At 41.5% G+C, this 23,319-nt stretch overlaps 1 protein-coding gene across 17 annotated transcripts in view; it reads left to right on the forward strand.

The window, feature by feature from the left end:
• Positions 1-23,319, forward strand: part of LOC118418843 (teneurin-3-like) — a 186,709-nt gene that overhangs the window by 127,881 nt on the left and 35,509 nt on the right. The window contains exon 1 of one of the 17 annotated variants that reach the window (XM_035824908.1): positions 5,379-5,545. The exons of 13 other annotated variants lie outside the window; for them this stretch is intronic. The gene's annotated coding sequence lies outside the window, so the exon portion shown is untranslated. Of the gene's footprint in view, positions 1-5,378; positions 5,546-12,687; positions 12,712-18,691; positions 18,878-19,937; positions 19,961-23,319 lie in introns of those variants that run through there. 3 more of the 17 variants (XM_035824912.1, XM_035824910.1, XM_035824913.1) reach the window with 3 other exon arrangements.

Below are 23,319 nucleotides of genomic sequence, written 5' to 3' on the forward strand. Positions count from 1 at the left end.
GACTGTCAGGTCTATACTAAAAACATGTCAAACATCAGTGAACAGCTGCATTTCTGATATAAGTGGTGATCTCTATGCCATCATGGTCAAACAATTTGAAATGTGGATCACATTTTTTTTATTGTCTAGGTTTTTCTCCGACAATCATCCCAAAAAAAATCATCATTCGTTGAGGTGAGCCCAAGCCAGATGAGATCTGATTCCGGCTAGTGAATTGAATTTCAGTGGAAGCCAGTTGTAGGCTGATTACCATCTGCAAATTACTGTGCAAATTGCAGTGGTATCTCCTTCTTTTCCATTTGTGCATTCAGGTGTGATGTCTTGAATTTTTTAGAACCCAGAGGACATTAGCAGGTGTGTAGATTGGTACTTGATTGGTCGACGTGGAGGTGGTTTGCTCTAAGTGATGTTATGGTAGGAGTCCTTTATTTTGATTGCTTTGAATTAGTTTTGGAGCGCTTTGATTCCTTGGAAGAGGAGAAAAGAACAGGATGGGCAGACTGAAGGTTGTCTTAGAGACATGGCTTCTATGATACTATAGGGACAAGGTAAACCTCTTATGACTAAAAGAATTATTATGATTATCAGGAAGTGTCTTTTCCAGCAGGGTAAAATGTCTCCATGTTTTCCCCAGACTACAGGTACTTATTTTACTTGGAACTAATATAATCACATCTGACAAAGTTAAACTTACAGCATTTTATGTCAAAACAAGTAAGCCAGTAGCTGACTTGTAATTGTGCTGGAAAGGGTACACAATTTGGGTGACTGCCCACAACTGTTGCTGCTTATAACCGCTACTGATCCATGTGATAGTCACTGTCATGCATGTTTGGGTCTTAAAATGAACAGAAAATGTTCCAGACAGGGTAAGAGCTGCCTGGTGTCCCTTTTCTGGTTTTCTGGGCCAAAAGTTAACAGGGAATCCTAAATCCTGCTAAGTTTAATTTGTGCCTCATGTGTTATCTTCACATAAGATATTATGTGGGCTATCAATGTTGACATAGAAGTAGGGGATGATTTGTAAGCTTTGAAATATGAAAGCATGTACTGTTTGAGGTGATTATAGATATACATTTTGTAGTATGCTATTTGATAAATATGTAGAAAACTGCCTAGTGGTTATAGCTAGAGGGCTTTGAATTTGGATAACCCACGGAGACGGTGGCTGAAGATTCTTCTCTACTGTACCTTTGACACAATCCTTCGTTGAAAATACCTGCATGTCTAGTTCTGTGCCCCATTGATGGACAGTATGCCAGCTGTAAGTTCTGAACAGAGAATCACTGTGACATGCTCCTCCTCTTATGTGGGCAAGTGGTGCCTGAGGCCAAATTGCAGATAGGAAATATTTGTAATGGTTCATTGTGAATCACTGAATGAAAGGTAGTTCAACAAAATTTTAACATGGCATAGATAAAAAAGTTGCCTGAAAATGATAATCAAACAACGGATAGTGAAGTGAATGTGAAGTAAAAAAAAAAAACTTAATAATAAGATACTGTAGTAATAGAAAAATTGAAATATTGAAATATTGCCATGTTTTTGTATGTTATAAACATGTTTATAAATCTGAGAGGGAGGTAAAATTATCCCTCCATTAGTTCTTCTCCCCACAGGAAGTAGGTGCAAATTCCTTTTTCATGCTGATGGATCTGAAAGAACATCACCTCTGAAATATGTCCCCACCCTGCAGCAAATGGGTTTCTCCTGCCATGTCCACCAGAGATCTGTTACAAAGCAAACTTCCTGCACAGATCAGATAGAGCAATGTTTTATGATTCTGGGCATGTGATATGAACCATCTATCTTGTATAAAACTGTCTACATCAAAGACCACCAGAGGTTGTTGTCACAGCTTGGGGTATGTTTGGACTCTAGCCCAGCAAGGGATTTGTTTTTCTAGCATTATTTCAAAATCTAGAGATGAAAGGATACCTGCTAATTCAAAATCACCTTCAGCCACTCCCCCTGTGAATTTCTTTTTCTCCTAGTGGTATTTTCTTCCTCTTGGTTTGGCTGTAGTCAGAAAATGTTACGACTTCCTACATACCAACATCTGCCTGGAGATTACTGTGTGCCTGATGCCATTCCTCCTGCCAAGTAATCATGCTCAGAAACACTTGACTTTTGTCTGTCTGTGTAAAGTTTGACAGAAGTTCACCATTTATCTTTGTTAAAGCGAGAGATCCGGCCTGCTTGGATTGTTGGAATGGAGCCCAGCATGTTCTGGCTGTCTGGCAGGGATTTGTGAAACTCTGCTCTCACATACAAAAAAGTTCATTCATGAAGTTCAGAGAAATGACAAACATCTGTCATGTCTCACTAGACACACCATATACTGGTGAGATCAAATATCTCTTTCTATCATGCTATAATGTGGCATAGGTTTCTGTTCATACTTCGTACTAATTCAATGTGTTTGTCCCAGATTCAGAAAACAAATAGAAAATGAACTATCAACATGAAAACAAGAACTGCAAGAAGGTGTAAAAATTTTGTCTGAATGTAGACAGGATAGAATCCTAGTTTCATATACAAGTTTTTACACTTGGTACTTCCTATTGTCTGAATTTGTGCACAAGGAGTACAGGAAGGCTTATAAAATATCCAGTCTTAGCATTTCCCAGTAGCCACCTTAGACAATTTCTGTTTGAGTTATAGCTTGCCTTATATTTCATTCAGATTCCATCTCTAATTTGACCATTTATGCAAGCAGGATACGGCCAGATCGTGTTTCAAAATAAAAGGTTCCCAGTTACTTTCATCCATCTTATTCATCTTCTGAAGGTTGTTCATTCCTTGGAGGCTTTAGAGATGCCTCAAGTTTGTAGACTGAATCAGAATGAGGAACGCTGTTCTATCAGAGTTCATAATATTTAAAACATTATGTATATTTCAAAGATGATAGTAAATGTTTGGCATTACTACAGGGTCATTTATACAATTACTCAGATTGATTGAGAAGCTGTCTCTGTTACTTGATCATATGTCCATGCTTGACTGATAATGAAGAGAAGTGTCTTATCATCTACAATCTAAATTGTTGAGACTCCTGAACTGCATTTTTGGGATCCTGTTCCAGGCCAAAGCAGGTCAAGTTTTGCTAGTGCCTGTCTGAGGGTGGGATAATTACAATGGAGAGTTGTTGACTGGATCCCCTCTGATCTCATCCAGGATTTGCGGAGATTAGGGCAGACAGCAGTAGCGTCTCTGCAGTTGTACTGGGTTATGCATGAGAGCTGGAGGGTGATCCTGCTTATTCAAGTGTTTTCTGTGAAGGGGTAAGGTTACAGGAGGGTTTGCAGAGTCAGCTGGACCCTTGGGGATTACAGTAACCAGTCTGCCTTGTTTCCAGGAGTTTGGAGTAGTGTGCCTCCTGGAGGAGTCTAAAAACAAAAGGGTGTGATAAACATTTTGTTTTTAGACAGAAACGACACCAGAAAAGATTGTGACAGCCTGTTGTAGGAAAAAAGTAACACTTGTACTCTGCATTCTAAAGGGTGCAGCTTTGCCTTTAGCTTTTTGACGCCATATGAAAACAAAATTGAAAGAAATGTAACAGAGATGAGGGCCCCCAAGGGGGGGTACCGACAACGCTCTACGCTAAATTCGGGAGGGCCGGCTACGTAATACGCTAAATTATGGACGCTTCATTACGCTCTACGCTAAATTACGAAATTTCATAATGCATTATGCAAATATTTATTGTCTTTTGGCTGAACTCCGCCGAAGGCAGAACATGTGAAGATGAGATCTACACTACACTGATAATTCCATCAATCAGATTAACACTCAACTTAAGAAATTTGATGTCGCCGCCTTTGGCCGCGAGAAATTTGATGTCGCCGCCGAAAGCGGAGGCGCGACAATCCTAGGGCGTCCGGGGGCATGCTCCCCCGGGAATATTGTGAAATGTTGACCCTCTGAAACGCCATTTTAAGCATTTTGAAGGGCAAATTTTGCTCACAGACTAAGCTAAGTTACATAGCATCCAATTAGAAATTCACATGGTTTTAGCTTTAAGCTGGGCAACGCCCCCAAACATCATTTTCAGATTTCGAGTGCCGAAAGCACGAACAGTCGAACTGTCGCAAGGTAGGTACGGGAAAATTTGGAAATTTTTACCCTCTGAAACACCATTTCCTGCATTTTGCGGGACAAATTTTGCTGGCAGACCATATGCTCAATGTAATGACATTTCTGTCAGAGAAACGTCTTTGAGGGCGACGAGCGCCGGAGAGTCGTGAGCGCCGGAGGCTAGGCCCAAGCCGTCGCAAGCCTTGGCAAGGGCCGCCCGGCGCCCGGAGAAAAATTGAAATCTCGACCCTAGGAAATGCCATTTCCTGCATTTAAGGGTCACATTTTGCTTGTTAACTAAGCTAAGGTCGGTAAAAAGATTTCTACTAGTTGGGGGACGACGCTCCCGCAACATATTTTCACCATGTCCAGTGCCGAAGTGTTGAGCCATAGCAAGGAATGTCCGGCGAAATTTTGAAATCTGGACCCTTTGAAACGCAATTTCCAGCATTTTCGCGGGTAAAATTTGCCGGTAGACTAGTTAAGTTTAATGAAACTTTGATTACGCTTGACGAAAAATTAATATGAATTACGTTTTACGTTAAAATCCGGTTAGCTTCTACGTAATACGTTAAATTAAAGGGGCCAATATCGCTCGACGCAAAATGCACCGATTACGCTCTACGTTGAATTCGAGCGGTCCCGCTACGGAGTACGTAGAATTAAAACCGCCGATTACGCTCTACGGAAAAGGGCTTTGGGGCCCCCAGAGATATGAGAGAGATCTAAGTACATAACTTCACAAAAAACTGGAAAGTGTGTGTAGGTATTCTGAAAGATCCATCATGTAGCATTGAATAGGGTTAGACTAGAAAGTTCTGGAACTCATTCTTTAGACCCAAAGGCAAATGCCAGAGACAGTAAATTTGGTCAAAACTTGGAAGAGCTGAAGGCATGAAACATGAAGATTTTAGTAAAGACCAGGACACTACAGGCCTCCCATCCCATGTGTGTCATCAAGGTTTTGATCAACAGTCTCACCAGGTGGGCCAGTCCCCATGGCCAAGGGAGAAACCATATGTGTGTCATCTGATTGGTGATGACAGGCTCTGTCATTCCACATCCTAGGGGGTGTCACAAATTCGTAAAAGTTTGATTTTGGAAAGTTCCATCATGATTTTTGAGTCTATAATATCTGTTAGCAAGATTGAAGTATGAACTTTAAGAAGTGGCTAAAGGATTGTTTGCAAAGGTTTCGTAAAATTTGCGTTGTCATTGTCGCCACTTTGCGTCACCCCAGAAAAATGCAAAAGTGGTACAGCCCAGTAATTCCTCAAGCCTGTAGGGGGGATGACTAAATCTGTCACTGGCATCACTTCCTGGCAGCTGAGCCACAGGCTGGATGTGTTTCCTCTGAGTTTTCCATGTGGGTTGTGGTTTCCCTCAGTCACACTCTCCCAACAGTTCTATAAACTTCCTCTGTAGCCACTGGACTTTTGATTTTTACGCTCCTGTGCAGAAAGAGGTAAGTTCCTTGTTGCAGATTGCTGTTTTTCACTTCATGTAACTGTGTGAAATGTAGGAGGAAATGGTGAAAACAGCAAGAGGTCTGGGAGCAAGTTTGCTCTGGCAAGTTTTTCTGTTAGTTTCTCTTTATGGTTCAACCATTTGGACTTATAGAGAAAAATGCCCTAACCTCTGTTATTTGTGGAGCTTATAATTTTGTGTTTAGATGCTTTTGTGTAGAGCCCACTTTTTTTAAAGTCATAAGGGTTGTGTATTCAGATGGAGGTGTTAACTGTGTAAGTTGTCAAGTCGTGACTGGGTGCTAATTTTTCACCCAATGTGTTAATAATAGAGTCAGCTACTGCTGTGGTGTTATCACCCCCAACCAGACTTCACCCAAATGTCCTTGACAATTGTGTGGAGCTTCCTACCATTTAACCAGCATTAGTCAAAGTTTGGGTGGTCAGAGTTATCATTTTCTTCTTGCTGGCTTGACGGGTAGCAATTTATTCATTAGGCTGTTTCCCTAACTTTTATTCGCTGCCGTTTCCAGTGACAGCTTTACTATTTTTGCCTCAAAATACTATCATTACAAGGGACACACCCAAAATTTTTAATTTGAGGGGGTTTGGAGAGTCTTTTATTGGCTCTTCCTGAACTTATAAACCCCTGCTAAGAAAGGGTCAGTAGTGGGGTCATGCACCAGACATGTATTTCTCATCTAATTGCTTTTATTTATGTTGGAAATCAGTGTTTGGAGCAAAGAGATCCTGTGGCCAAGGGATGAAAATCTGGATTTCACGGCTTGAATAGGGAAGGTGCCCATCAGTCTGGAAACTAGGCCTCCACAAAAGCACAGAGTTGTCCTCTTTGTGCTGTCTTTTTCATTGTCCTCTTTGTGGTTGTGGCTTTCCTTGTAGTTTGGACATCATGTTTTCTCAGTGCGGAAAACTTTTTTTGTAGCCAAGGTAAACTTTTGACACCCCGTGGATGTGGTGCTGTTATTAGTATCATCCATGTTTGTAATCCTTCCAGTTCATTGACTGAGTACCCTGCGAGTTACTGAACCAAGCCCACTGTCAGAGGCACCGAGAACTTAGCCCCCCTTTGTACTTGACCAATTGTTGCAGGGTTGATTGCTATAATTATGTCCATATGCCCGCTTGTTTGTGGCCCTGGGATTTCTGATTTATAATCCTGGCGGATCTATTATTCATGCAGGGCTTCCATTATGGATGACCATGGTCTGTGGAAACACATGTTGCCTGCAACAGAAGGGGGCATGATGAAGTGTGAACAACCCATTAAAAACTCTGTGAAATTCCTGTCCTTGTGTCTATGATGATAGATGATACCAGGCTGGTCAAAGGCAAGTTTGATGAAGCTCTGATAAAAGAAATTGTCAGAAATGAACTCAAATTTGGCAGCAGTCAAGGATAGGAAAACATTGGTATCATTATGGCAAGCAAGCTGAGAAGCTAGTGTTACAGTCTTGCCACTTGTGTTTCCTACAGGGACTAATAATTTTGTCAGAACTTGCAGGATTAATGGTCAAAGTCACTGCAAGCTCAATGTCACCGATAACAAGGGTGCTGTGTGGAAATCAAGCTCTTATATTCTCACATACATATTTGATATCAAATTCTAACATCATAGACATTCTTCTCTAGAACTTCAAAGAAATGAAAATGTTTCTATCCTTTTGAACATAATGATGGAGTCAATGCCACAAATTCCTGCCTCAGTGTCTGGCTTACACTGTTTCATCAGGCCAATGGCGTAGTTGTGTATACAACATTTCAAACCGCACAGAAAATATGTACGTTTCCGGCACCAACCACATATTCAAGTTGATTCTGACCACCTAGGTAGTTTTGTTTATGTGACAGTGAGTGACAGTACAACAAATATCATAGAGATAGCTTGAAGGCAGTCATACCAGTTAGAAAGTTTGTACAAATAATTGTCTTGGCTAATACTTCTAAAACAGTACTCAAAGTTGGCATGAGTAGCCTCTGTTGCAGGGTTTAGTTGGTGGCTGTTGTGTAATGGCAATGTATCTACCAACTATCTGTAAACTTGTGACCTCAGTGCTTCTCCTGGAGCCTAAGCATGCAATTGGTTTCCTTCTAGGCCAGCCATAGCCTTGACAAATACTTGGTAATTGCAGAAGGGTGTCAAAGAGGTCCAGATTATGTTGTGGGAGTGAGCAGTGAGTGTGAAAATACATCCATATGCAACCAAGTGGAAACTAGATCAGGTGAATTTAGCGAAACAATTTTGGATGTTTTCGTTTCCTGTGATTATGAAAGTAACATGTAACAGATCATTAATTAAATATTCAGAGGGAAGCATAGTGCAAAAAGGTTTAAGAACCCTCTTGGATAATGACATCAAAGCATAAACATGCTGGCCTTTTAACTCAGAGGAGCACAGAAATGACCCTTTGAGGTCAGAGCCAATATGTTCTATCTATGTTATTACCCCAGGATTGGAGGGAGGGCAGAGCCATTTCCTGGCTATCATGTAATATTCATACATCTACACTTGACTGGTCACACACTCTGGCTTGTGTCAAGGTTGCCTACTCCAGAGCAGGGATTCTTCTGGCACAGGTTATCTGCTGGACTTGTGATGATTGGAGTTTTAAGCTTTGTAAGTCGGTTGTACAGTTTGTTAATTCAAGGGTTAAATGTTCATGTTTAATTCATAGCTGTCAGGCAAGAACTTGATTATTTGAGTCAACTTTTATGTCATGAGTTGCCCACTCTGGAGCTGGGATACATCAAGGGTGAACTGTCCATGTTTGATTGATATTTAATAAGGTAGTAAGAAAAGCAAGAACTCGAGAATTTGGAGGAAGTTCTTTTTCAAAAAAAATCCAAACTCTTCGCACAAACCTTCCTTATAGTTTTTTTTAAGGACCAGATGTAAACTGTATTCATGAGACAATAGCTGAGATATTTGCAACAGTGCCACCCTTACATGTATCCCATATGATAGCCAGAAACTCAGTTGAAATGTAACATAATATGGAAAGATGGAACTAGGTTGTCCCTCTTAAAGTAATCCTCTCATATTTCAGTAAGATCCCATTCCTTGCATATGTGATTCTTATCATGACTGCTTTGATGTTAGCCCATTGTTCATAATGTTGTGGGGACGCACATAAAGCGAATCTAGCATGAGGAGGAGGAGTGCCCTCTTTCTTCTCCTTCTACCTTTGATGCATCTTCTGAATCATTCTCTGCTTATCAGATGTTTTGTTCTTTGCCTTTTCTTTCTCATTACGACCAGAGAATTCAGGTTTAGGGCGGCTTCACTCAGCAGATGTTGCTCCCCTGGCCAAGGTCTCACACTGAGAAGATTGCCCATGATTACCCCCTGTCCACTCCTCACCTGTAATTATTTCCCACTTTCCAAATCTCTATTCAACTCTTGGCAACTTCCCCAGCTGCCCAATGCCTAACACATGTTCACAAAAGTATTTTTCCAGAAGGTCAGAACAACTTCATTGGTTCTTGGATTCAAAAGTTGGGTTAACTTGAGGAGTCTAAAGGGAAAGGGTGCAGTTGGATGGATACGCACAGTTTTCTCTTCCTGTTTCATCATCGTCTGGTGCTAAATTTTACTTTTCCAGATTCTATAAAACATGTTGGTGTTGCTCACTCTCAGAGTCAGTGGTTTTTAGTGTTCCCTAGGACGAAACCGGAAGGCGGGGTCGTAAGGAGACGACCGCAGGTATGACACATGCCATGTCGTGTTGTCTGGTTTAGCGAGGTAGAATAGTGAGGAATGCTGTAAGCGCACAAAGTTCAACACCCCTGGGGCGTCGCTGTCAGGTCGGATGCTTCGCCGAGACAGGAGGGAAATGGGCATTATTGTGGTGGGCCGGGCAGGTGAAGTGGTAATACCCACCTGTCAATGTGATGTATGCAGGGGCTGGGGGAGTGCAGCGGACAAAAGAAACGCTGGGTTCAAACAATTGTTGGTCACACTGAGACCTGTAGTGTCCAGAGGCAGGGGGTTAGACCACCAGGTGAGGCCTGAATTGCTTTCCAGGTGACCCTCCTTGTCATTAGCGTGATCGCTGGCTCGAATCCAAGCCACAGGGACATCCCTTGCCAGACTGTTGGCAGAACATACTGAAAGGGTTCACCAAGAACACAAGCTTCTAAATTGGAGGTGACATTGGGGGAGTGTTCACCTGGCCTAATCACTACAATCTACCTGGTAATAACAACCTTCCCAGTGGCTGTAACTATGTGCTTTACAACTGCAGAAGAAAGGCAAGTGCGGTGTCTTCGTGGTGGTCTTCGTTCAACATGTCTTCTCTATCCTTTGTTTCGGAATGCTGATTGTCAGTATCTTACAGTTGATGTTTTGTTCATCCCTCTTTTAATTATCTTGATAAGCTGCATTGTTTGCTAATTGTGAAGGGACTCTGGAGGCGCAGACATTTTAACCTTTTCCGTGCCTTGAAAGTGGAAGGTTCCTCACTGTTTAAACCTGCCATAAGCTGATTTCCTGTGTCTGGTTTGCAGACCATTTTATAGCTTACTCCTAGAAGGTACTAAAAATCATGTATGATCTCCATAAACTCCTGGTAGAATGTATTGCCACATTCATTTCAGTTTGATTAGAGTTCAGCTTGAGGGCTAGTCTCAATTTTATGTTGAAAACAGTAGCTAGATATGGATGGAAGTCCATGGAAGGCAGATTATTTAAAGTTGGCATAAAATTTTATAGCCTTTTCTCCACAATTATACTCAAAAAATTTTGTCGGCCTACTCCTTACAGTTTTCAGGAAAAGTCAATATTTTGCACTACAGTTATTAGATGATGAGGCTACCATCTTTGTGGTCAAAGCTTGCGGTACGAGAGAATAAACATCTCAGGATTTCTGAAACAGGAAAAAGATCAAAGCAGGCTTTGTTGAAGTCTCCAGTCTGTGCTTTTACCTGCTTTGTTGAAAGGATCCCCCAAGATTAAAGTCTGGTCTGTGTATCCTTCCGAAGTAAACAGTTTTGACTTTCCCTGTTTGTTTGTGCAAGGTCAGCCCAGGTTGTGTCAATGTTTGGTTTCCTAGAGCTCCTCACTACTCAGCTGAACTGCCCTGTAAAGATCTAGAATTCAGACCAACAATAAACTTTGGGCATACCCCAGCCAGGTACAGCCCCATCTTCACTTTTGTGCAGCTATCATGGAAATGTATCCCACTAGTTGTAACAAGGACTGATGTGGGATCCAATGTTTATGTAGGTTCCACCTACCAGAGAAATGCTCCTGTTCTTTTGCTCTTATTGATAAGTCATTATTATTGTCTCTAGTAGGCGAAGTATGGAAGTCTGAAAGGACAATGGTTGGCAACAGGAACTGCTGGTAAACAAAGATGCCTGAAGTGCAAGTGGCTTTGTTTGTATCTTCTGGATCTTTTCTTACTGAAAGCAGAAAATATGGGTCACAGAAAGTCCATGACTATACTAATGCAGATTTGTATACAATCATGTAAGTCTGGGTACCTTCAAGCTAACAGCTACATGTGATATCAAGTTTGTTTAAAAAGTCCACCCTTCGTTCATCCTTATTTAAGTCCACTTTTGTCAATGAAAGACTTTTAAGGGTTAAGTTTGATGCAAGCAACCAATCCCTATTACAGAGGATCTATCTAATTCAGTGCTTTCAAGTATAGTATGATTAGCATGCAAATAGGGACGACGGCAAGAGTGCAGGGCAAGCACTTGTACTGGAGGTGAAGGCTTTTTCTCTCCCCAAAGAGTCTGAGATGTGTCTGGAAAGAGCAAGGGGAGCAATTTCAAACCTGAGCTTAGCTTTAACAGTGTTTGGGGCCATAAAACTGACGTGTGTTGGCGCCACAGATTGTGAAGGTAACATTTGGGGCTTTGCTAGCTGCCAGTTTAATTTCCCAGTAGTGCTGGTTCTAGCTGTTAGCGACAACTTCGGAACGCTTCTTGGCAGAGAAAACAGTTCAATTACAGTCATTGCTGGCTTAAAATTCATCAGACACAGTGCTATAATAAATTTATAACAAATTCCCCAGTACACTTGGGGAATTGAAAGCATACTTGTCTACAGTTCGGTAGTAAAACAGCAGAGCAAAATGTAACTGCTGGGTAGGTTTTTAGACTAAGTTTTAGTTAGTTTCTTGGAAAATTCTTATCAATTTGTTAAATATCTTAAGAGTAGTTTAGATTCCTTGTAATATCAGATTACTGGACTTTTCAGGTGTGGTTGTAGACTTAACAAAGGATGGTATGTTGCAATTTTGCAATGAACAGTAATAGAGCTATAGTACATCAATAAACATTTGTAGTAACGCGGTTCAATAAACATCTGTACAAGTTGTTTGCATTTGGCAAACAAGATGTGTTGGTTTTGGTGCTGCCGTCCTCTTTATCCCATTAACAATAGGGGCAATACTCGTCAAATCTTTACAGTGTCGTGTTTGTATGTCAATTTCTGTTGATGAAAACGGAGTGATAAAACTACTGTCATTTGAGTTAAGTCCAAATGTTGGAGATATTTTATGCATGCTGAATGGTATTTGCTTTAAAAACAAAACATGAATTTTTAACGAGTTGAGTTCTATCAGCAGACTTTGGTCCACTAATTCTGGGTTGAAATCTTTTGCAATTAATTGGTGATATTAATTGTCCCCCTTTCTTCAATCAGAATCCTTCTAATTAACTGCATGCATGCGTTATTATCACCATCAAAAACCTATCAATTTCACATGTCCATTTCCTCAGTTGGTGCTCTGTTATTGATCCAGGTTGGAGAATTAATTGTCTTGTCCTTTCTTAATCGTTCCTTCCTTGATTAAACAGATGAAACCCAAATGGCTTCCCTTGACTGCAAATCCTTGGCTATTGGTGTCAATAGGAAAATGGCAGAGCCATTGGAAACTGTGATTTTGCCATCACTTTGTCATGCTTTTGGTATTAGATAGATAGAGTATGAAGTCAGCCACACCCCCTGCCGTGACCAGAGGCACCAGAAATCTGCTGAACTCTTCAGGGAAGGAGAGGAAATAACACAGCTGTATCCCTACAATGACTCGTGTCTGTGCAGGGAGTCCACATGATGAACACAGATTTCTGGCAGTATTGGATTTCCACCCAACACTTTTGTCTGGATTCGGTCGCCCTGCTACAATCTAATGTGGTTTGTACTATGGATTTTTTAAACTCACTTTCGAACAACGGCTGTGAGAATAACATTTGTACTGAAAATCAATGTTGTCTTTGTCAGGCAGATGTGCACTGGTGCTGTGGACTGATATCATTTACAATTGCTGTACTTATTTCTTTGAGGAATTCCTTGTTCTTTTCTACGATAACCTTTGTTAGAAGTTTCATTGACTGCATGCTTGAGTTCTATAGACCTTGAACTTCAGAGCAGCATCATATGCTTATTTCTTGTACAAACTTTCTTACAAAAAGCTCCGAAATGTGTTGTTTAGCTTATCTTCTCAGCCAGAGATGGAAAGCAACAATCCTTAGATGTTCAAGAAATTGGGGCTTATTTTCATGGAGCAACACTAAGACCACATGGCTTTAGGGCAGTAAGTTCGCGTGCTGCTGCATTTCCTTGGTAGCTGCTGCGTCAGCGATAAGGCTCGGAAATTCGCAACATCCTTCACGGAGTAGCTGAAGAGAAATGCAGCGGAAAGTCGTGAGGGACTGATATCAATTTCCTTACTTCCTTTCTGGCTCAGAACTACATTTTCCCCTCAGTTGTATCAGTTTAAACTCTTTCCTTGTCCAAACAAAGTGAAAGCTTGTCTGATCTCATGGATTTTTCACTTCTTAGTCAATGATAACTTTGGGGATACAAAATTGCACCACAAGGACTGAGTCTGTATGTTCTCTTAGTTGCAACATTAACTCTCATACTGCCACCTGAGGTAAGGAAAAAAGGATGAATTTTGAAAATAAATTTATTCAACAATTTACTTCAGTGTCCTGTAGCAGTTACGTCATTACAAATTGTAGGTGATGTTAAAAAGTATTCTGATAGAGTTAAGTTGTCTACAATGTCTGTTCACTGCCAGCCTGGTTTGCAGACACCTTGGTGTTGTGGACTAACGTGACTTGGTTACAGCTATGCTCACAGAGAGAGCTTCTGTTTCTCTTGCCTCCAGGCTAAACATTCCTCCAGCAAAATGAGCAGCCACAGGAGAAATCGGACTGCTTTTCTGTAAACACAGCCCTGGAGAAATTTTGACTTCGTTTATATAAACATGGCCATCATCTGGTTCAACCTTCCTGTGTTTGTTTACAAACTCCAGCAGATGAAATTCTTGATCTATCTTTGTTTCCTTCTGCTTTGCACAGATGGTCAAATGATATCAATTTTACAAATTATGGATGTTTCATATGACAGCTGACATTGGGGATTAGAAATCCTCATTTAGCTGAAGAATGTGAAGGTGATTTCCTGAGATACTTTCCTGAGACTGTCTGAGTTCCTTTCGAAGTCCAAATTGCTCAGCATCGACCCAACAGACTGGAAACAGTTGATTTGGTGCCATTGTGAACACATATCCCCACGACAGTCAGAACACAAGGATGGCACTGCTGTGGAAAATAATGGCCTTAATACTGTTATTGTGTATTAATCCACAACTAATGGATTGGTTATTTGTCCTCAGATGGCATGAATTTATATCGACCTCTATTGATGTGTTGATTGACCGGTGTCAATGGAAGAGTGACAAATACCATACAAGTCTATTCTTCCCTTAATAGCCCCAGCTTTTTCTGTACAGAGGGTTTGCTTTTGAATGACTGGTGATGATTGGTAAAGACAGACGGCATCAGATAAAGGAAACTCTATAGCAGCAGAATGTCAGTCAGTACTGGGAGGGAAGGGAAGTGGAAGAGCCATGCCTGAATAGTTAGGCTCTATTTACAGTATATACAGGCTTTGGCCAAAATGCCTTTCTTTGTTATTTGGTTTGGAAGCGATGGATTTCATTTCAAGCGTATGATGAGAGGATACATGCATGTGTGATAAATGATGAGGATGGAAGATAACGCTATTGTGTCATGGCTCGTACCAGTATCAGTGCAGCCTTGTGTATTCAAATTAGAACACTGTGTCTGACAAGTGTTTCTGATCGGTGGACATTGGTCTGTCTGGTGACGCTGCTCAAAGTGGTTAAGTACGGTAACCCTTTCCCCCTTTGTGGCACTTGAATAAGGACCCAATAACGCATTTTGGTACAGTTGGCGTTGAAACAGCACCACCACTATCTATGCAGTCTTGTATCCTCAGGACATAGGACATGTGTTCATGGTAGTCAAAATTGTCCGACAGTAGGCCGGGTGGTGCGTGTCAAAGTTGTTGAGAATTCTTTCTTTTCTTTGGCACATTCAAATCGTGTCAATTCTAAAATGTATGTAAACTCTGTTGATTCTGTCCACCTGTATTCTGTCAGCTTCTTGTCAGTTAAAAAACCAGCACAGGTGTGATTTAACAGGAAATGATGTCATAACACACTGCTTGAAATGCAGCCAATCAGTCTGCGCCATTTCCTTCAAAGATAGAGTATCTAGAAGCATCTTAGTGCCCTTGCCATCAACCTTCCCACTTTCTTGGTTAACCAGATATTTGCCTCCTAGTTCCATAGATAGATTAGAAACCTTATCCCAAGGAAAGCATTTCAATCAGATAGGGAGCTCATTTGTGTAACCATAGACTTTCAGATAAAGGAATAATTATTGGTCTGGAAGAAGTTTCCCCCAGACTAGCTATATTTATGGCTATTGTGGGTTTGGTCAATGTTTGGCTGAAATAAATCTGAACTGAAACCATATTTATTAGTCTACAGAATAATTTCTTTATTTAAATGAGGGAAACCTTTGATATTGCATGGTCAAAGATTGTCCCAGACCCTTTTCTATCCATAGCGTAGCTGGGTGAAACGGTCAATATCCTTTCTAGACAAAAATGAATTTTGCAGATACTTCATAAAGCCTTTCTGGTCAATGTAGAGATGCTCTCTAATGGCTGTACATGTCACAATCTGCTAAGACATGTTGGGTAGGAAGATTTTAACATTATATTCCTCCCTATATCTGCTTGGAGTCCATGCCTTTCCTGTCAGCAGACCTTGACAGGCCTGGTTAGAGCCTGATGCAGAGGCTCAGGGTGGTCCACATGTCTGTGGGACAAATCAGGACCATCCTTTGATATCTGATACAAATGCACAGGAAAGCGGCACATGCTGCTGATTACAATAAAAGAAGTACCAAAATTAAAGGTCTGAAAAATATCTTATGAGCTGACTGGAGAAAAAAGAGAAGGAAAGTGGAATGAGAGGAAGTTGTGGGTGTAGACCAGAAATGGTCATCAGCTCTAATTTCTGTCACAGAAAAACAAGCCGATGTTTTAGGGTGTGAGTCACAGTGTCTGAGATTTTGCTGGTCTAGCTACGAGCTGATGAAATAGATACAGTTTGTCTGAACTGGAGAGGCTTCTATTTTCTGGTTTAAGTGGTGAATGAGACAGTCTAGGACCTGCACAAGATTCTGGGTCTGATTGTTCTCTGAGTGTGTCTTGACAAGTCATCTGATTCAGTCTTGTTGTTGCAGTGCAAGTTCTTGCCCCAGGCTGACCATTACATGGGTCACTGCTCTGGCAAAGATAAAGTCTTATGTGTGGTCAACCTTTTGGGCTCAAAGGATAGATAGCAGTCTTCCTGATGATTGAGCTTTTCCCTGAAAAGATAGGTGAACTCCATGCATAACTGTTAGCGATTGAGAAACAGGACATTGAATTATATGTGTGCTAGATTTTATTTTATTTTATGTATGTCTTAGTTGTATGGTTGCTACATTGTTAGTTTGATATATGTGTGAGAATAATGTTTGTTTTTCGGAAGTGGTATTTCTAATCATGTTTGTGATTTCATTGATCTTGTTGGGTCTGAGTTTCTTGGCCATGTTTTTGGGGCAAAGGTCCTTGCCCCAGGCAGACCATTACACAGCTCGCTACCCAGGTTAGATAAGTATTATAAATGGTCAACTTTTGATGCTCAATAGAGCTAGTAACTCATCAACATTTAGTGTTTCCAAGTCACCTGACGGGACACAGCTATATTTACAAATCAGAACTAAAAGTATGACTTAATGCAGTTTTAGCCCAAGTGGCTACTAGTTCTGTTTTTTGCGGAAGAGCTGGCAGGATGCAGGTTCCCCAAGGTGGGACAGGTAATCACCTTTGTATTGTTCTTGCTCAGACTGGATGATTGATGAAAATTGCTCCGGTTTCCTGTTTCTCAAAGCCAATCAAGTCTCAAGGAAGGTGATCTTCTCCAGGTGAGATAGAAGATGTTACCTGTAATCCTCTGTTTGGATTTCAGATTTGTCTCTACACCCAAAGGGGGGCTGTATAATCCAGGAGCACTTAGTGTCTGCCATTACCATGGGGTGATGATCACGACGCATTTGTAATAATTTTGAAGTTACTGGCTCTAAGGGATGATAAGTCTTTAAGTTACTGTGTTGATTTAGATGCCAAGTTTGTCTGATTCAAAGAGATATTCAGACTATTTACTGGAACTCAATGGAATAGCATCTTGAGCACATTTCTAGCAAAACGAATGTGGTATTTGTGCAGCATGGACATGGTCATAGTGGATATTCATGGACCTTCTTCCTTCACAAAGACCTGTTAGGGTTAATAGCTCTGTTAGAACGATGCCTGTCAATTCCGTCAACTTTCCCGTCAACCACGGGATTACGCTGCCAACAGCGGCTACCACCGTCCATGGATCAAGGCCAGCCCTGTCCTCTGAATGAGAAGGCTTGACCAGGAAATTGGCAGGTGATGGAGACAGGAGCCTTCACCCAATATGCGAACGCTTATCTCCCGGTTCCAACACCATTCCGTCGTCCCGCGGAGCTGTGTCCGTATTGATTTCTTCGGCATCTCTGGTGATGATGCTTCCTGGAATCCTGATGAAGTCACTGTCCCTCAGGTTCTGTAAATTTGTTTCAAGTTTTTAGGCCTCTAATTTTGATGCACAGATATGTATTAAAAACAAGAGACACATAAAAGTTGGAATTTATGTCCATTAATGCCCACTTAAGTTAGATCTTGATCTTCTTTCTGAAGGAAGCTACAATATATCTGATATATCTTCAAAGGCATAAATGTGGTAAATGGCTGCCTATGACAAATAGTTCACCTAAAATAACCCCAGGTTATAATGACCTTCACTTTGGGAAGAGGGACTGGCAACAAATCATCAAGAAGCTGGCACTTTATACCTTCCCCCACTTAGGATTTGGACAGTATCCAGACTAAAGGCACAACCCATGCCATGGGGGAAGGCATGCGTGACACTTTCCAGGTTTAACTGTCCTTTTACATGAAGGAAAGGCCATCCCATAGCAAGCATGTGACAAGTTCACACATGGGGCACTGTCCAAAGGTAACTGCCCCTTTTGAATATACATCAAGCCATCCTGTCGATTTCGGTTTCACCATAACCCTTTACACCTGGCTGTCCTGTTGTTTGTTTTATGGCTTTGGCATTGTTCAAACTGACACAGTATGCATTACGGAGATAACGCAAGGCCTATATGTCTCTGTGTAAGTGCTGTAGGCATTGCTTGAATGTCTTACCATTAGGAACATTTTGGGCCATTATGTTGGAAAACGCAGTCTAGACCGTTAAGATAAGACATACTGAAGCTAAAGAATGTTATACAAAACCGTTGAGAAGACATGAGTGATGAATCCCATTTGTACATCCTAGATAACGAGTCGATACATGTACGTTGACAAATTTCATTCTGTATGACTTAAATTTGTATTATGGTTTCAGTTAAGAAACCAATATCTTCTTCATTATGTTTGTTAGCTAGCCCAATTGGCCATAACATTACTGTTTCAGTGGCAGTTGTCTTGCCATTTTTTGCTTGTCTGTAAAGCTGTTGTGATTGACATGTGGCGCTGGTAGCAACGACTGCTCCTGTTTACCTGTTTGTTTGGGAGTAAACGTGTAGGGCGGAGCTCAGTCCTACTGCAAACTCTCGGAACCTACAGAATGCTTTATCGTGGCAGGACCCAACGATCCAATCCGCTTAAGCAGATTAGGGTCAATTATTGACATATTTCTTCCCCTTTATAATGAGACACATGGCCCAATTAGTAGACATCGATGGAACCTGCTAGATAACCCGTCCTAATTAGATGAAATTCCTTCAGTTCTCAATAAGTTGGTGGTGCAATCCCGTCATTCAACCACAGCAGTAACTCGGGGCCAAGTGAGGGTCATCAAATTGCTCGTTATGACACCGATTTGGAAGCCTGGAACGTAAGTAGTGTTTATCTACTTTCTTGCTATATCCATGATACAAGTCGTTAGACCAAAAGCCTAAGATTATACTCGTTATTGTTAAAACCCTTTGCCCTTTGGGGTTTTGTCTTGAGGGCTGTGGAGCTGAGTATGGTTATTACCTAGCTTAACTACAGTACTGAGTGTGCGTAGGGGTATGGGCCACTGTGATGTATAATTTGCAGAGGATTAAGCCCATGCTTCAAATGACTAGGAAACACCTGTGCCTGGCATCCTGTTTGTTAGATATCAGGCCAGGTGGACGACTTCTGCTGTTATTCAAATATAGTGTCAGAGATTCAGGTGGTTTGCCTGGTTGTTACCCGCCTAACTGTCTGGATTTCCCAACAAATTGTAACTGAGTTTTGGATAATTCAAGGTTAACAGGACTTTCCGCTCCAAACTTGCAAATGCTGTGCAGGGATTTTTGTGGCTAGTGAGGTCGTTACCAAGGGGTTCCAACCAAACTACCTGGATTTCCCCACAAATTTTAACTGAATTTGCTGTAATGCTGGGTAAACTATGGGCTTGTGATTGGAAAACATCATTTGTCACTTAGGAGCAAGAAAGGCTAAAGCTTTAACTACCAGGATTTCCTGTCGACTTCTGACTGAATTCTATGTAAACGAACTTGGAAGGAAGGTTTACCATAGCTTCAGCCAAGGCAAGAGTCAAGTAAAGTCTGTGATAATTTGGAAAGTCTTACAGTGCTGTAAGTGACCATCACCTGCCTAAAAGTTCAGCCTGAGCTTACACAGGTGCAGGGTTTGGCTGTGCAATAATTAGAACAGGTTGGCGGAGATTTACGGTGACCTGGAAATTGTCTGGGTCAGATTATGGCAGGGATTACAGCCTGTCAATAAGGAGGATTGTTGCCATTAATTCGGAAGTGCCATGTCACGCTTGCTAAATATTTAATTCACAAACAGGAGAGTGTAACCAGCCAGGTTATGTTCCCATATTTAACAGCACCACCGGGACATCGCTGAAGCAAGCATGGATCCTTTTCATTTTGTTGCATTATCAAGGGCCTTTTTTCAGGTAGTGAAGATGCAGGACAAGGTATGTGGGGCTCTAGCTAGAACACCTTTGCTTATTAGGTCCCTGCTTGAAGTTAGAGAGATGTAAGTCTGTCCAGAGACTTGCTCTTGGAAAGTTTACAATCTGAAGCTTTCTCCTGGAAAGCATTGCAGTCATTTGGACATGTAGATCTGTTTGCTTATCATGTCTCTGCCTGAAGCTGGAGAGATGCAGTTTTCTGTCAGAGCTTTTGGAAGCTAAAGCTTTGTCCTTGAAAGCATTGCAGCCATTTGAACTAGTACTAGACGTTAAACTGTGATCTTCCATTCATTATGCTCGCTTGAAAGAGCAAGATTAATTTTCCCAGTACATGTCTTGTCATTGACCAATGGAAGATGAGATTTGCTGTAGGCTAAACGGGATTGAGATATATTTCCATTTCACTAGCCAGAATGATCACCCCATCTGTTAACTAGCTTGTATGGCCAAACTGAGAGTCCCTTCTGAAACATCTTTACCATGTCCAATAGATCTTCCCAATCAACTTGTGTTGTCTGCCATTCTGTGGCTTGGAACCAAGCTGATAAGTGTTAACATGGGTTCATGAGATCCACTGTTGATGGCCTTTGAGTCATCAAATAGGGAAAGAATGGCTTCATTAAAAGGATCGTATAATTAGTCCATCTGCCATACTGAACTGTTCATCAATGATCAAGGTGTGGCTCATTTCTCCCTGTGGTCGTTAAGGTTTTACAGTAAAGACAAAATCAGAAAAGGGGGGATTTTTCCTGAAGTATAGATTTCAAACGTATGCAGTAAAAGAATCAATTTTTGAATGGAACGGCACCCTGGAGGAGACTGCTGGAATGTCAGGTGGGCTGCAGTGCATGCATGTCCTGCTGGGGGTACTTCTAGAAACATGGCTGTAAACTGCAGTGGGCATGGTTATGTACTAAAGATCATACAGCATAATAGAAACATAGCACTAGCTGAAGCTGAACAAACTTCAAGTTCAGATTGCCTGAAAACATTGATCAAATCAAACATTCTTTTTTATATACGGTATATCTAAAAACACATGTAAGGCAGATTGATCTTTTATTTCATCTTGATTACATTTGTAACCCAAGAACCAAATAATTTTTCACATCAAGCATTTTACAAGGACAGAAATGAAGAAAAGTGGGATTAAGTCAACCATTACCTTCCCCTGATATCTCATTACCAAAGCTTATATGGCTTTGAATGTTTCTCATTATGACCTAACTCAATTGAAGTGTATACATAATGCATGGTCTAGACCTTAATTCCTTTTATCTACCTTTTATCTGTTTGCAGCAGCAGTGTAATAAATGGCAGAAAGGCTTCAAAACACGATGGAGCAATTTGATTAATGTGATATGTATGATACTTGCAAGTTCAGTCATTAATTCCTCTCGGGTCCCTGTAACAGATAGGTTTGAAGGTTGGTAGGAATGGAGTGAGGTAATGTTGGAGCTCTAATAAGCCAGATGTTGCTTGGAGGCTTGTATTATCCTTGCCACAATACTTTCATTACTTGCCCTCTGGTCTACCTTTGCCTTTGGGATTTATCTGCGAGCTGATACAGTGAGGCGTGCGGATGGTTGCACAAGGGCAGGTAGTGTTTGCGAGACAGACAAACAATGGGCTACGAGGGGAAGCGGACTGATTGAGGGATACTCTGTCACCTGTCTTTGGTGCAGACATATGTCTGGACAGGGGTCATTACATGTCTTTATCTTCTGGTGGTCAGGTGTTCAGGACAACATGCTCTTCCGCTAGTTACAAGGACAAGTATCGGTACTTGCGACGAAGGGTAGGGGGGATTTTTGCTGCAATACCTGCTTCTCACAACAAGGTGAGATCCTGAAATGATTTTTCTTAAATATTTTGTTACTTTTGTAGATTTTAGCAAGCAAGGGTTGGGTCAGAGTTTTATCCTTGTGGTTCATGTTGAAGGCTAGTAGATTGGTCAAATACAGTAAAGGTATTGCATATAGCTAGTTAGGGTTGCCACTGAGTCAAGGCTGGTACAAGGTTATTTTGTCTTTTGAGGTGTAGGCATCAAAAGTTTGGGCGTGTTACACTGTGACGAGGTTTCGCACTAGTGCAGAGAATCAACAGGTTATTAGGAAGGGAAGAAAGGAGTTCCCCACAGGCTCGGTGTGTTTTTGAGTAATGGTGTTATCTTCTCTTGGTAGGCAGCCAGGAGAGCATGTGGGAAACTGATGGTGACAGAGCCATGACAGTGACGGTTTTATCACGCACGGTTTATACACTGAATCCAAAACTTTGACATTTCAACGAGTGTATGTTGGGGATTTAGGTACCAGATATTCAAACCTAACTTGACAGCCTGACAGGTACTGTTGGAATTCCCAGACCCTAGAATCTCTAGCGAGAATACAAGACGTGCCAAATATCAATTATACCCTTGCTTGTGAATTAAGCGGCAGAAGGATGTTGCTGACATTTGGAGAGTGGCCTTTAAACGTGGATTGCTTTGAGATTTATGCCGATTGGCGATGATGAGACATCACACCCTGCTGCTCTCATGTATACATTTTCCACCAACTTGGCTCCCATCCTTGCGTGTAATTCAGGAGCTGATCATTCCATCCTCCATCTGTTGGAACATGTAGGGGGAATACTGTTTAACACTTGATTACCTTCAATTTAGGGTGCAAGGAGGGGCCACCGCCCAAAAGGTGCCAGCTGGCGGAGGTTGGCTGGGGAGTGCTTTTCATTCGCTTCGACCTGTATGTATAGGACAGGCGGAATTACTCCTGCTGGTGAATTCCTTCCTACAGACCAATTACCTACCAGATTGCCTTGTAGTCGCCGAGTCTGTAGGTTCCGTTAGGCTTGCCTACAAAAATACTCACCTGTGATGGCAGCATGGAGTGCTGTTCCTGTACTTTGATTTATACTTAAGGGAGAAATGATGGACTACACGACAGTGCTGTGAAAAGTGTGGCCACAGTAAATTGGGGCCTGAGTTTATTGTTCCTCATTCAGTGGAATGCTTCCATGGCTCATTAAGAGTCATTACCGTTGACCTTGTGGTGTTGTGAGACGTTCTTCAGTGCGGTAATTGCCGGTGCTTCTCTGTTGATTGAGTCTCAAGGCCGCCCGAAGCAAACAGGCTCCTCGCTTCCCTTGGACCTGCTCACCTGGAGGTGTGGCATTTCAAAAACGTGGGACAGCATCCTAATTTGATATCCTGATCTAATACCATGCTGATGTCCACGTTTTGCTCGTCTGCTTCTTTCGTCCTTTGCCTTTGAGAAGTAAATGACATTTCCAGTAAAAGTAACTTGAACACAAGGTTTTGCTTAGTATATCTATTAGATGTTTTATGTAAACATCTGTGATGAGAT

The sequence above is a fragment of the Branchiostoma floridae genome, chromosome 7, assembly GCF_000003815.2.
Source record: "Branchiostoma floridae strain S238N-H82 chromosome 7, Bfl_VNyyK, whole genome shotgun sequence".
In the NCBI taxonomy this organism is placed as follows: Eukaryota; Metazoa; Chordata; class Leptocardii; order Amphioxiformes; family Branchiostomatidae; genus Branchiostoma; species Branchiostoma floridae.